This window comes from Amia ocellicauda, chromosome 10 (assembly GCF_036373705.1).
Source record: "Amia ocellicauda isolate fAmiCal2 chromosome 10, fAmiCal2.hap1, whole genome shotgun sequence".
In the NCBI taxonomy this organism is placed as follows: Eukaryota; Metazoa; Chordata; class Actinopteri; order Amiiformes; family Amiidae; genus Amia; species Amia ocellicauda.
In genome coordinates, this window is record NC_089859.1 from 43534161 (window position 1) to 43547292 (window position 13132).

The 13132-nt window shown below is 39.1% G+C and overlaps 1 non-coding gene across 1 annotated transcript; it reads right to left on the minus strand.

The window, feature by feature from the left end:
- Positions 1–11142: 11142 nt before the first annotated feature.
- Positions 11143–11257, minus strand: LOC136762335 (U5 spliceosomal RNA). Its single transcript, XR_010820538.1, has one exon. It is a non-coding gene; the product is annotated as a U5 spliceosomal RNA (small nuclear RNA).
- Between the last annotated feature and the right edge of the window lie 1875 nt (positions 11258–13132).

Here is a 13132-nt window from a genome sequence, read left to right on the forward strand (position 1 = left end):
AACTAAAGGTGTAACATAACTAATTTAATGAAACATAGTCATGGCAAGTTATAAAACTGTTTGGAAATAGTCCTTTCACAAACAGAAATACCCTATCAATTAGGAAGAGGGGGGCAGGGGGCAAGGGCCGTATGTGCTCCTCTGCTCCCCCTGTTCGCCTGAGCAGACAAGCAGCCTGAGATGAGAGAGAGAGGGAGAGAGAGAGAGAGAGAAGTCAGAGACAAGGCAGAGACTGTAAGTACGTGTAAGGGTTCATAACTTATTACAAACAGAGCAAGAGTGTAATGAATGGTAATTTACACTGCTTGTATTAATAATGATAATAATATTGATGTTGATACAGACGAATACATCACATACTAGATGACAACCGCATAAAACTAATAATAATGAAAATAGGAATAATAGGAGTATGGAAATAATTTCAAATTATGGTTTATTGGTAAAAAATGAATTGAGAAACAAAGATTAATAACTGCCATCATTTACCCAACTACTATTAACTATGGTGTTGAAGGAGCTGCTGTAATAATTATTGTAATGTTCTCAGGTATTTAAGTTAGATAAAAGGACAAAGATAAGCACATTGTTTTGAAACTTTGACAACTCCACACAAAAAGAGTATCTACACTAGGAAGTAAAGCTGATTCAATAAACACAGGAGATATGATGCTGCTGACGACAGCTGAGTGCTGTACTGAAATAATTTGATAAATGAGATAAATTGGAATCAAGATTATTATTATTTTGAATTGTCCCTTTACTAGAAACCTTATAGATTGTGCGAATGTCAACTAATGTGATAGAGATGCCTTTTATAAGGACGATCTCTGATGTTGTGTGAACCACACATTGTGTCTTCAGACTGATTTATTCCACATGGCAGATATGCATATTATGAATCGTGTCCTGAAGGAACCGATGTCTGACCCATATGGAGAAGATGCTGGTGTTCTTGTTGAGACACAGTAGGCCGAGGGCGCGGCTTTAAAGACAGCCTCACAGCAACTTGAACAGACCAATGCTGAGGTCCACTACGCTGAAGTGATGCTTGACTCAGTGGAGAAATAAGTTAAAATACTATAATTAAAGGTTTTCCAGATTATAGGAATCTACAATATATTGTGAAACTGCTCAGATGACGTCCGCAGTAGCACATATTCTTCTATTGATAGTTTAATTTATAATGTACTTTTAGTGGAGATGTCACATTATTCAAATGAATAGAATGACAGCCATGAAGTCAGAATCAGTCCATTGCCCTTCACTTAAGATTTGTACAATGTATAATGTTTATAAATCAAAACGCAACAAATATATGTACAATACAGTTTACAAACTGAATTTGTAAAAAAGAATGTTTTGCTGACTTTTGTATTCTCTTTGAAGCAACAAAATGTATGTGTTATGTATGTCGTAACTAGGGTTTGACTTTTATGACCTGGGGCTGGATGAAATTTAATTTGAGATGCACTGTAAAAGCTCCAGGAAATTGCAACTGGCCACTGCACCTTCCATAAGAGAGCTCAAACATTTGCTAATGCATTGGTTGCCTCACAGGCACTCTTTCCCTGGTTTGCCCATGTGGCGCATGGTGTTGGCCACACGGGCAAAGGGGGGATGTGTGCATCAGTCTTTTAAATTGGTTTGCCCCAGGTTTTATAGTAACAGCTTAGCAATATTGTAGAACTTGCCACATTTGTCAAGCTCATAATCCTGCAATATGCAAATAGATTGTGTTCAAAAGCTTAAATGTTGTGGATATGAATATATACTTGTAATAATATATAGGTGTTCTAAATGGGTTGAAGCCTATCCCGTAGGAAGGCTGAAGTAGTAAAAGTAGCAAAAATACAGTTAAGGGATGTTATATGTAGATTTCGCATTCCAGGGAAATTTCCAGTGATAGGAACACTCACTTCACTGGGACAATAGTGCAGGAACTATGCAAAGCCCTGCGAGGTAAACAACATTTTCACTGCCCCATCAGGCTCAGTCAGCTGGAGCAGTGGAGAAACAAAATGGGATATTAAAGAATAAGCTGTCTAATATATGCAAACAAACAGGACTCAAACGTCCAGATCCCCTTCCTATAGTCCTAATGACAATGAAATCGTCAGCAAATTGAGAAAAACAGGTCTTTCTCTGTGTGAGATTATTATGGGATGACTTATGAGACTCTCCATCACTCCTCCATTGTCTGTAAGGGAAATGGACATCCACTTGATGGATGATGCTCTGTTGTCTTTTTGTATGGGACTAACACGTGCTTTCGAAGCTGTCCATTCACAGATGAAAGCCGCCCAGACTGAACCATCCCAGCAGGTTTACCACCCCTTCCAGCAAGGTGACTGTGTATATCAAAGCACACAAGAGAAAGTCCTCCCAACAGCCCAGGTGGACAGGGCCCTACCAGGTGCTCCTGACCACCCACACAGCTGTGAAGTGCCTAGGAACGACGACATGGATCCACTCCTCACACTGCAAACTTGCCAATCGAGGCGAACAGCACAACCCTGGTGGAGAACAGAGGGATAAAGGAATTGTTCTTCCACATCAGATTTGACATTACTGTATGTATGCAGGCCCTTGTAATTGCTTTTCCAATACTGCCAACTGGTTATTGATGATTGATTTCACATTGTGGTACGAGTATCGAGTGAAATGAGTGCTATCCACCTCAACAACACAGCGATAACATGGAGCCGGCAGGTGATCCAGGTCACAATAGAGGTCAAGCAGTGGGAGGAGGAAGACGTGGTGGTCAAAGGTGTAGCGTAAGGTACACTTATAAAATTCAATTAAAGAAGTGAATTTATAGTATCACCTTATCACGAATCCTGGAATCTTGTAGAACTCAATTTCTGTAATAATTGGACGCAGACACCAATTCCAAAGATATAAATTGTCAAATTTATTCAAAAACAAAGACTAAATGTAGCACTACACTAATTATACAAAAGGGAAAAACTAATTAAAATTCAACTCTAGATCAACAAATCAAAGACAAATCACTTCCGTGACCAAATCAAAGACCATGGGATCGCATATGATAACACACAAATCATTAAACAAAAAAGGTTATAAACACATTGACTACAATACCGGTTAGTAAGACGAAGGTGAGTCTCTCATTAGTATTGTTAGTCAGACATTCAATAACTATGCAGGTTAGTATTTATGTCAGGTAACTTCTCGTTATATATATATCAGTCTCATTAACGTTTAGGTGGAGAGAAAGATCCTATCATTACTTGTTACCACAATTTCCCTTAACTGATTATTATTCAATGATTAAGGATAGGCAGGGCCACCTATAATCTGGTGTCTATTAACTTGTGTCAATTTCAGACTAAACAGTTAAACAGGAATGAGAAGATATTTCTCGGCGTTGACAGATTTTATTTCTAAAATTATCAACAAAACAGTTGAATGCAACACACATTTATATTTAAGAAAACTAAATGATATTACACATTCTAGAGTTATGAATCACAGATTAACATTTCTAATTGATTACTCAAATGTCATGAATCACAAACTCCAAACTGTTAAACTTATGTGAACTTCGTCGCAGAGAGGCCTCTCTGGCTTCGGGCTCAGATAACAGCACACGGCACGAGGTCCGTGTGGTTTGGAACAAAGGCAGTCCGGTTCGGCTTTGTCCAAGAACTTCCACTCAGTCGATGCACCTGGAAGTTGGGGTTTCGCGAATGTAGAGTCTTTTCCAAACAGATTTTCCACTGGTTTGAAGGCTCCAAGGTTGTGCACAAAATCTTCTTTGTAAGCAGGGTTCCACCGTAGTTACTTGAAGACAAAGTCTTTGAGGAAAGCAGGGCCCTGTTCGTTCCAAGGGTCAAGTTTCTTAAGACTCAAATAGCTATTTAAATGACTTTCGTATTCAGTCGACTTAGTCAATTGTCCAGCTGGATGGCTGGGCACAGGCGGGCAGCGCAGTCTGTAAAGTTCTTTATTTAATAAAGTCCTTTAAAAGAATTCTTCGTACGGCTCAATCTCCTTCTCCCAGTTTAACCCTTCTGTTGCTGGTAAAGACTTAGTTGGTTTCTGGTTCCGGTTCTGGCAACAGAGATACAAGTTGAGCTGTGGCAGCGAGTTACTGGTTTAGGTGAGAGAGAGAGAGAGATGCCGTGCGTTACCCTTTATACGCCTGTCAGATCAATAGGTGATTGGTTCTTTAGTTTGTGAGATTGGATTTCGGCTTCAGCCCCCAGTGTCCTATTGGAGGGGGGCTTGATGTATGACTGATGTCAATCCATGCCATCTTTTGGAAATGCCGGTTGGCACGGGTTCGTAGCTCTGTGTCGGGATTTCGGCTCTCGTCCATTTCAAAGAGTTTTTATTTCCTACAGGCCCCCTTCCCCAGACATCTCACAGCAGGGATTCCAAGCTATTTGGCCCATTCTTGGTGCCATCCTCCCAAGACTGTCACTTTGATGTAAACCAGTTCACATGCTGATGAGTTAAGGAAATCTGATAAATTTGGGGGGGAGAGGTCTTCTTTAGATCAGTGCTTCAGCTCAGAGCTAAAATGCTCTTATCAGAATACACCCAACATAACGCTACACTGGTTAATTCTGTTCTGGGAAAACCACAATCCTGCAGGTTTAATAAGTCTCTCTACACATCAGTCCCTGAGTACCTTCAACCAATGGTCATTTTGACCAATTAAGCCCAAGAATTGAGTCAATTAAGTTGTCATGGACTACCCAGTGAAGACGTGAACTAACGACTAGGTCACACTGTGAGCTCACCAGAGCAGACATTACACTGAGCTCACTGTGAGCTCACTTAGCGCTTTTCCAGCGACATGGTGCCGGTGCTGGAGCCGGAGCTGCTGCTCGGCCTGGGATCCAGCTGATCTTTTTTGAACCGGCCCGCTTTTCCACCGGTTTTGACGTCACTGGATGTGGGCGTTCCCAAGCATGGAGTAGAAGTGGAGAAACACAGCAATAGTAATCAGCACCGAGGCGACTGCGTCTTTAAACCCCATTTAACATCACAATCAAACTCATTCCGCGTCTATGGCAAATCGTAACCCTAATGTTACAAATGTTCCCTAAACACCTATTTTGCAGGATCAATAAAAAATTATTAGGATTTTTTAAACTTTTACTGACACACATAGTTAATAGCAATGTGTTATAACTTTACCGAAAATAATAATCTGTATATCTTTAATTGTTTAGACGTTATTAAGATATAATGCATCTTTCACATAGGGAACATTTGTAACATGTTAGGAAAAACAAACAAATGATTTGAAAATATTCATAATTACAGCATACAATTTGTCAGGCTTCATAACAATGGTATTTATAACATACTCTGTAAAAATCAAGCAAATAGCATTTGTGGTTCACGAGAAAATATATATATATATAATCAAAGCTATCAGACTATAGCAGCCGGTGTATGAAGACACATACGATTATACAGCATTATTTGGCAGCTTCGCAAGACCTAATTTTAAACGTTGTTGGTAAGTTAGATAATTAGTGGGGACCCGCTATTTGCAGTTCTTCCCCTCCATAATTGCTAAAATAAAGTTTTACTGACATTTTATTGACCCTACCACTGCATAGGGCACATCTGTAACATGAACGCTACTGAATGGCACATACATTGAAAACTACGGAGAACTGAGACAAATCCACTTTACACTTCATAAATAATCTTAAAACGTTTCCAACCAAGGCAACACCCACTTGAAATACGTTCATTCTCATTTTTGGTAAACAAAAAGAGAGATTGTTACATATGTTCCCTATGATGCATCTACAGAGAGAGAGAGACAGACAGACACTAACACTCTCTCTCTCTCTCAGCTGGGAGTGTGTGGGAGGGGTCTGCAGTGAGCGGGAGTGCTGCTGAGAGCTCTGTCCTTTGGCTGCGTTTTTTTGTTGCTTTACTTTTTTCAGTTTGTTTATTTTGTCTTCTGTTTTCAGTGCTTTTCTTATTGTGGGGGAACAGGGGAGGGGAGGGGGGAGTACCGGTAGTTCTTCCCGGGTCGGGGGGTCGGACCCCCTGAATGCGTCTTTTGAAAAACTGACCCGACGCCATGGAGTCAAGATCGCTCCGGTGCAGTTCTGCCCCCTAGAGCAGTGTGTGTTAGCGGTTGGGGAGGTAGCAGGGTGTGAAAATATCAAGTCTGCTGCCATTGTTATCTTCTTAAAAACCACTGATCTGCTCAATCAGCTAGTGGCTAATGGCACAGTGTTAGACGACACTTTCACCCCGGTGTTGCCGCTCGCTGCTCCTGCCCGGAAGGTAACGCTGTCTAACGTCCCTCCGTTCATCCGCACCGGCTCGGGCAGCTGATGTCCGGCATTAAGAGGGTCCCGCTGGGCTGCAAAGCCCCGCAACTGAAACACGTCGTGTCCTTCCGAAGGCAGCTGTATATGATCCTCAATAACATCAATGAGGATCTTAATGTCTCCGAAGTTGGATCTCTCTTGCTGCCACCACCACGAAGATTGCTCTTTAATAATGTTGGAAAGTCAAAGACAGCAACCGTCAGGGTTCTTGCATATGACGTATTCGTGCTGCACCTCTCTGCAAGGATCCAGGACAGTTTGTCAATGTAAACTCCAGTGCCTGGGAATATTTCCACCTAAAAGACAATGGTAAATAAAAAACAAGTTTATCCCCAAACTATTCTTATATTATGTTAAGTGGAATACATTATCAGTAAGGCTGTGATTTTGTTACAGAAATGTGTTATTAAAGACCACAGTATGTCTCAATTCTAAGTTTATTAATTTACAGACATAATAAAGTCAGTGAATCTGTGACACCCATAATTCAATTACATTCTTATTATCAACTATAACTATGAATATAACTGATAATGTAGCATCATTAGATTGTTTACAACCAATATTTGTTTTCAATATATATATTTTTACCTTGTCTTTGTAATATTGTAGACCAAGAGTGTTATACCTGTTTTGGTGATTCTTTGTCAGATTCAGAACAATTTGCTGTGGGGCTGTCAGAACCACTTGATGGTGACACACTTTTGTCTTCATTGCTGATAAATGTGGCTTTTGTTACAATTTTTTTCAGATTGTCCAAAAGGTCTGGAATCTCTGGAGAAAAAAACCTTAGTATTAAATGATAATCATTTCTAGTAATATATTTAATGCAAAGTGAAAACAAAACCATCAATGCCTGCAATTATACTTGAGAGACTTGCTCTATGTTATTGGCAAACTGACCTTTTTGTGGGTCATTAACATTAGCTACGAAAAAAATAAAAAAGATAAAATACAAGAATTTCCAGGTCTAATGTAATGCATATAGTCATTAATGTAGGATTATGAAGTTATGTTGAAAAACTTTATTTAATAATCAGTATTATTAAACTATTAGACAGTGCACATTAAGAGTCTGTATTGTGGTTCTAGATTACTTCAGTATGATCAACTATAATACATTACTCTGGAATCTAAATTACTGAAGAATAACATTTATCAAGGTAAGGAATTATTTGCTATAAATAAAAAAACTTACCATCAACCATACGGTTTCGAAGACATTGGTTTTCATTTTTAAGTCTTGTGTTTTCCTTTTCGAGCTGCTTAACGTTTTGCTGTAGCTCAACTTCACTGGACTCTTTAAATGTCTGTAGAATATGACGGGATCTAATTCTTGAAGCTCCATCGGTTTTCTTTCTTATTTTGTGCTGTATTCAGAGAGGAAAAGAGTTTAAAATGAAAATATATATATATATATATATATGAATATGATTAAAAAAAAACAATCCTGCAATACATTTATTTAATATTTGCAGTAATTATCTCACCGGTAACTGTGGTTCATCAAGGTCACTATCATCTGAAATTTGAAGTTTTTTGTTTGGTTTAGGTACTCTCTTCATTTTAGGACAGGGCATTTTTGTTAGGTCATTAAGTTTTCTTCTTAGTTCGCCTTCTTTTCCTAAAATAAAAATAAAATAAATAAAACCCTGCATTATGTCCACAGATATTTGGGGATTATATTTATTTGTCATAAAAATACTGTGCTTTGACCATACAAATTAAGATGAACAGCCAACACTGAATCAAAACTGAAGTTAAATTATATCTGGTTTAATTTATTTTGTGATTTGGGGGATTTTATTGTAAAGCACAACACACAATAAATCGTTCTTACAAATGCCAGTCAAGTATGACGAGTTTTTAGCGCCCTCACCACCACCTACCATGTTATAAGAGTATGTTAGACGTACAACACATTAATAACTTAAACATTCATTTCAAATATACTGTGATTGTATATATCAAATAGCATGTAAAGACTTTAATGTTTTTTTTTTTTAAATAAACATTGTTACCAGTCATAATGATCTGCGCTTCATGGACAGGCCATCCACCTTTTGGAGGTTTGTTCGTGTCTCTCCACTCTGCTCTGAAGTTTCGAGTCGTCTCTTCGTCATCATCAGCAATGCTGAATAAATCAAAATTGCGAAAGCAAGCAGTGGGAATCACGCTGTAAGAGTCTTTGTCGACCCCGCTTTCCCACTTCACCAACGCGTGCATCACCGCCATACTACCTTCACCTTCTCGTCCGTTTTTCCCCCGACAAGTCACGGCACAAAAAACAGTCCCGCTCTGCATTCTGGTACTTTGCGTTCTTAATAACACCAACAGGGTGTAATCGCATAGACCACTCGAGTATAAAGTACTACATATCCCATCTGTTACAGTTTTTTTTCTTCTTCTGAAACTGCAAGCGCACTACATAAAGTTTGGCAAATGAAGAAATTTGGATGATGAGTTTACAATCTTATAAACAGTATTTAAGTAAACCTAGATATGCAATTCCAAAAAGAACAGCATCGAGATGGAGAAACAGGATACAAAAATAATAATACAATGTTTATACTTTTTGTATTTTAATTACAGTATGTAATTATTGCCTTTTGATTTACATTTACAGAAAAAGAACGGCGGCAAACGTGGACTACCCAACAAGAAGCAACAAAGTTACTAAAATATCAGATTCTCAGGTAAGCTTCATGCAGCCATACATGTATAATTATAAAATCAATCCAAAAAATAGACCTTGTTTACCCTACAACTGATTTGAGTGTTAATTCTATTTAAGATATAAAAAAATATTTTATTTTCTGAACTAATAATCTGTGAACATTCTATTATCTCTATAATTTTAATTAATACATTTATTTTATTATTGGTGGAACATTATGTTTTTCAGCTCAGATGATTTCACATACCATCAATTTTTCTGTTAATAAATGTGCAAAAACAAATCAGATGGATAGGCCCCTACATATGAACATTAAGTTAAAGGCCTAGAGTGAGTGTTCTTCACTTCCAGTCATGGCGGGCCACAATCCAGCTCTTTGTAACTCATCAACAACCAAAGACCTGGGAAAAGGGTTAAATGGCTTCAGTTAAGCCAATTAGGTAATTAAGAGCTCAACTGGAAAAAAAACAGCAGGCATAGGGGTACTTTAGGACCACAGTCACTGATATAACCTACAATGTTGTTGTAATGAAAATCAGCAGACAGTGGGCCTCCTCCAGGACTAAGGTTGAGAAGCACTGGTCTTGAAGACCACAATAACAATCGACCTCAAGGGCTAGGGATATTCGAGGTGATGCTAAACCAGTCCTGAATGTTTAAATATAATGTTATTTTCTTGTAGTGTGCCGTTGCTGTTAATGCAACCAGTTATATTGAGCCATCAAATACAGAAGCTGACGAAAGACATCAACATGTAAATTTAGTTGTAAATTTAAAGTGTGTGTGAAAAGTATTTTGTATATGGAGATTAACCCATAGTTTCACAGATAAATTGTGGACCAGTGATATTCAGGATCTTCAAAACAAGTCCTGAATGCTCAAACTTAACACTTCTTTTTTTAGAGTGTCGTTGCTGTCAATCCAGCCAGTGATGTGGAGCCATCAGATACAGAAGCTGATGAAAAACAACATGTAAATTTCCTAAATTAATATGGTGCATCAAAATACTTATTTAGCACTTTCAACTGTTTCTTTGTGATTCCTAAAATTACTTTACAGGCTGGGGCTGGGGGAAGACACTGCGCCCGCCTGGAGAAGCCTGTACAAGCCCCCCTCAATAAGAGAGCTGGCAATCTGCAGTGGAGGGTGTTACACACCATTATTGCTGTCAATTCTTTTATTACTGTTCTTAACCCTGCTGTGTCCGACGCCTGCCCATTCTGTGCTCAGAGAGAGACCGTGTTTCACTGTTTCAGCACTTGCTCTCGGTTGTCACCCATTTTTAGTCTTTTAACTCGTCTTTTTACTGATCTTAACCTGATTTTTAACACAAAGGTTTTTATTTTAGGGGCGCGATACACCAGAAAGACCAAACATGTGGACCAGCTGGTAAACTTCTTGCTGGGCCAGGCTAAAATGGCCGTCTATAAGACTAGGAAGAACAGAGTGTGTGGGGAGGGCAGTGAGGATGCAGTGAGAGTGTTTGCCATGCTGGTCAAGTGCAGAGTCAGACTAGAGTTTAACTATTACAGGCTGATGAATGATTTGGAGAGTTTTGAACAGGTCTGGTGTATTAATGATGCCCTTTGTGAATTGTATGACGGGGAGTTGGTTTTTATTATGTAATTCATTTATAGGGTTTAGTATTTGATGGTTGTTTTGTTGTGTGTATTGGGTTGCTTTCTTTAAAAGTGTACAGATCAGTGGCGGAGTTAATGCTTGTTGGGGGGAGACAAACAAAGGGGAACACTATTTTTTATTTATTTATTTTCTTTTGTATGAATTATTGCGTGTTGCAAACAGGCAATGAAGTCTGATAAAAGTCAAAAAGTCTCTCTCTCTCTCACACACACACACACAGCCAGCAAGACACACAGAGCCAGCCAGCTCAGCGATGACATCACAAACATCTCTCTCAGGTGACTCCTATGACATCACAGAGCACGTACATTCCGTTGCTTGCCGTCTGTCAACCACTCAGTCACTGCCAGCCAGACTGGCTGGCTGACTGGATGGTGGGGCTGCTTGCTGCTGCTGCGTACCTTAGCAAGCTTATTTGCTTGACCGGCCTTCCTCCTCCGCCCACATGCCCACCTATGTCCGATCTGCTGTTCACCTGGATCACAGCTCCGCCCCAACAAGGCAGAGCCCCCCAAGAATGGTACAAACTCACCCACGATCCCCTCCACGGAAAGCTATAGCAAAAGGCAAAAGCATTATACGTAATGAAGAGGAACCCGAGTCCAAGACGCATCCGACCAGCCATACATATTTGTGTGTATTAAAGATCACATTTTATTACATTTAGATTTTCTGTACTTTATTACATCTTTTTGTGATTTTTAAATGTATTGTTTCTTTTCCTTATATATGTATGTATGTATGTATGTATGTGTGTGTGTGTCTGTGTGAAAGTGTATGTGTTTGTGTGTCTCTGTGTGAAAGTGAGTGTGTGTGTGTCTGTCTCTGTGTTTGTGTGTCTGTCTCTGTGTGAAAGTGAGTGTGTGTGCGTGTGTCTGTCTGTGAAAGTGTGTGTGTGTGTGTGTGGGTGTGACAGTGTGTATGAGTGTCTGTCTGTCATGTAACTCGCACATCTGTGAGGGCACCATTTTTGCAGAAAGAGATGTACACATTTTGGAGCAACATATGCTGCCATCCAGACATCGTCTTTTCCAGGGACATCCCTGCATTTTTCAGCAGGATAACGCCAAACCACATTCTGCCCAGATTACAAGCGCATGGTTGCGTAGGCAGAGAGTGCGGGTGCTAGCATGGCCTGCCTGCAGTCCTGACCTGTCTCCGAATTGAGAATGTGTGGCGCACTATGAAGTGCAAATTAAGACAACGAAGGCCCTGTGCAGTTGCGCAGCTGAGGAAATGCATAATGGATGAATGGGGGGAAATCCCACTTGCTAAACTTAACCAAGTGGTGTCTTCAGTGCCCAAGTGCTTAATAAGTGTTATTAAAAGAAAAGGTGATGTTACATAGTGGTAAACAGTCGACTGTCCCAACTTTCTTGGTTTCTTTTCACTGCTAATGAGATGCTGTAGAGTGAGTTAGTTATATTGCTTTCAGGAGCTCTAATCGTATTGATGAGTTCATGCAGCATTTGTAATTGAATTTCAAAAAGAAATCCTTGCTGTCTGGCCTGTGTGTATGAGATGTACTCTGTCAATCTTTGGCTAACAACTGAAACATTGGTAGAACAGAAATGGCAACATAAAAAAGAAAAGTACATTTTAAAAGAGCACATTAAATAGGATGAATATACAGTTTTTTACAATCACTTTGTCACTAATTTCAGAACCTTGATGTCATTTTTCAAAACTCTAGACACAAAACTCAAAACGGTCATCACTTGTAACACAGGCTGTCCAATGTTCAAAACATTGCATTGTGCATTCATATCTTTAAAGAAACCTTGCACTTGCAGACTTGTTGGTTCAAATAATTCATTTATCATGAAATACCATAGTAACATTTATTTAGATCACCCACACAGAAGATACCGATAGTTTCACTGTGTAGTTGTTCGTACAATCATTAAATATTGTAGTACAAAATATGTGATACATGTTTCATTATGGTACTACACATAAATACATCACTGTAAAAGGACTAGTAGAGAGAATACTACAGACACAGTGGAATCATTGAACAAAATCTGAAATGTATTGATGCAATACAATCAAATCACACCATAGGTTTCTTTGAAGCCATGCAACAATAATTAGCTACAAAAAAGAACAAAACTACAGTAAAATGTCAACTGCAGTGTTCCTCACCTGGCTTAGTGTAAAACAAAGGATTGATTACTGTACTTCTGAATTTCCATCAGCCCTGTGTTCAGGTTCAGGTTCTCACAACCATTTTTCACAAGAGGCATCTTGAAACTGAACATACCTGAACATACTCAGTCATCAGCTGCTTCACTCTGTCTGCATTTCTTTCAAAAGGCACACTATACTCTGTGCTACACATTGGTATGCAGTATACAGTCATTTGACAATTGAGAGTAGCCTAATGTTTAGTGCATGCTGAAGACTTGCCGCTTCTCAGTACGGAAATTTCTGATGATTGAGGCCACAGTTGATCCTGAGTTGATTCTGAGGTTTGATT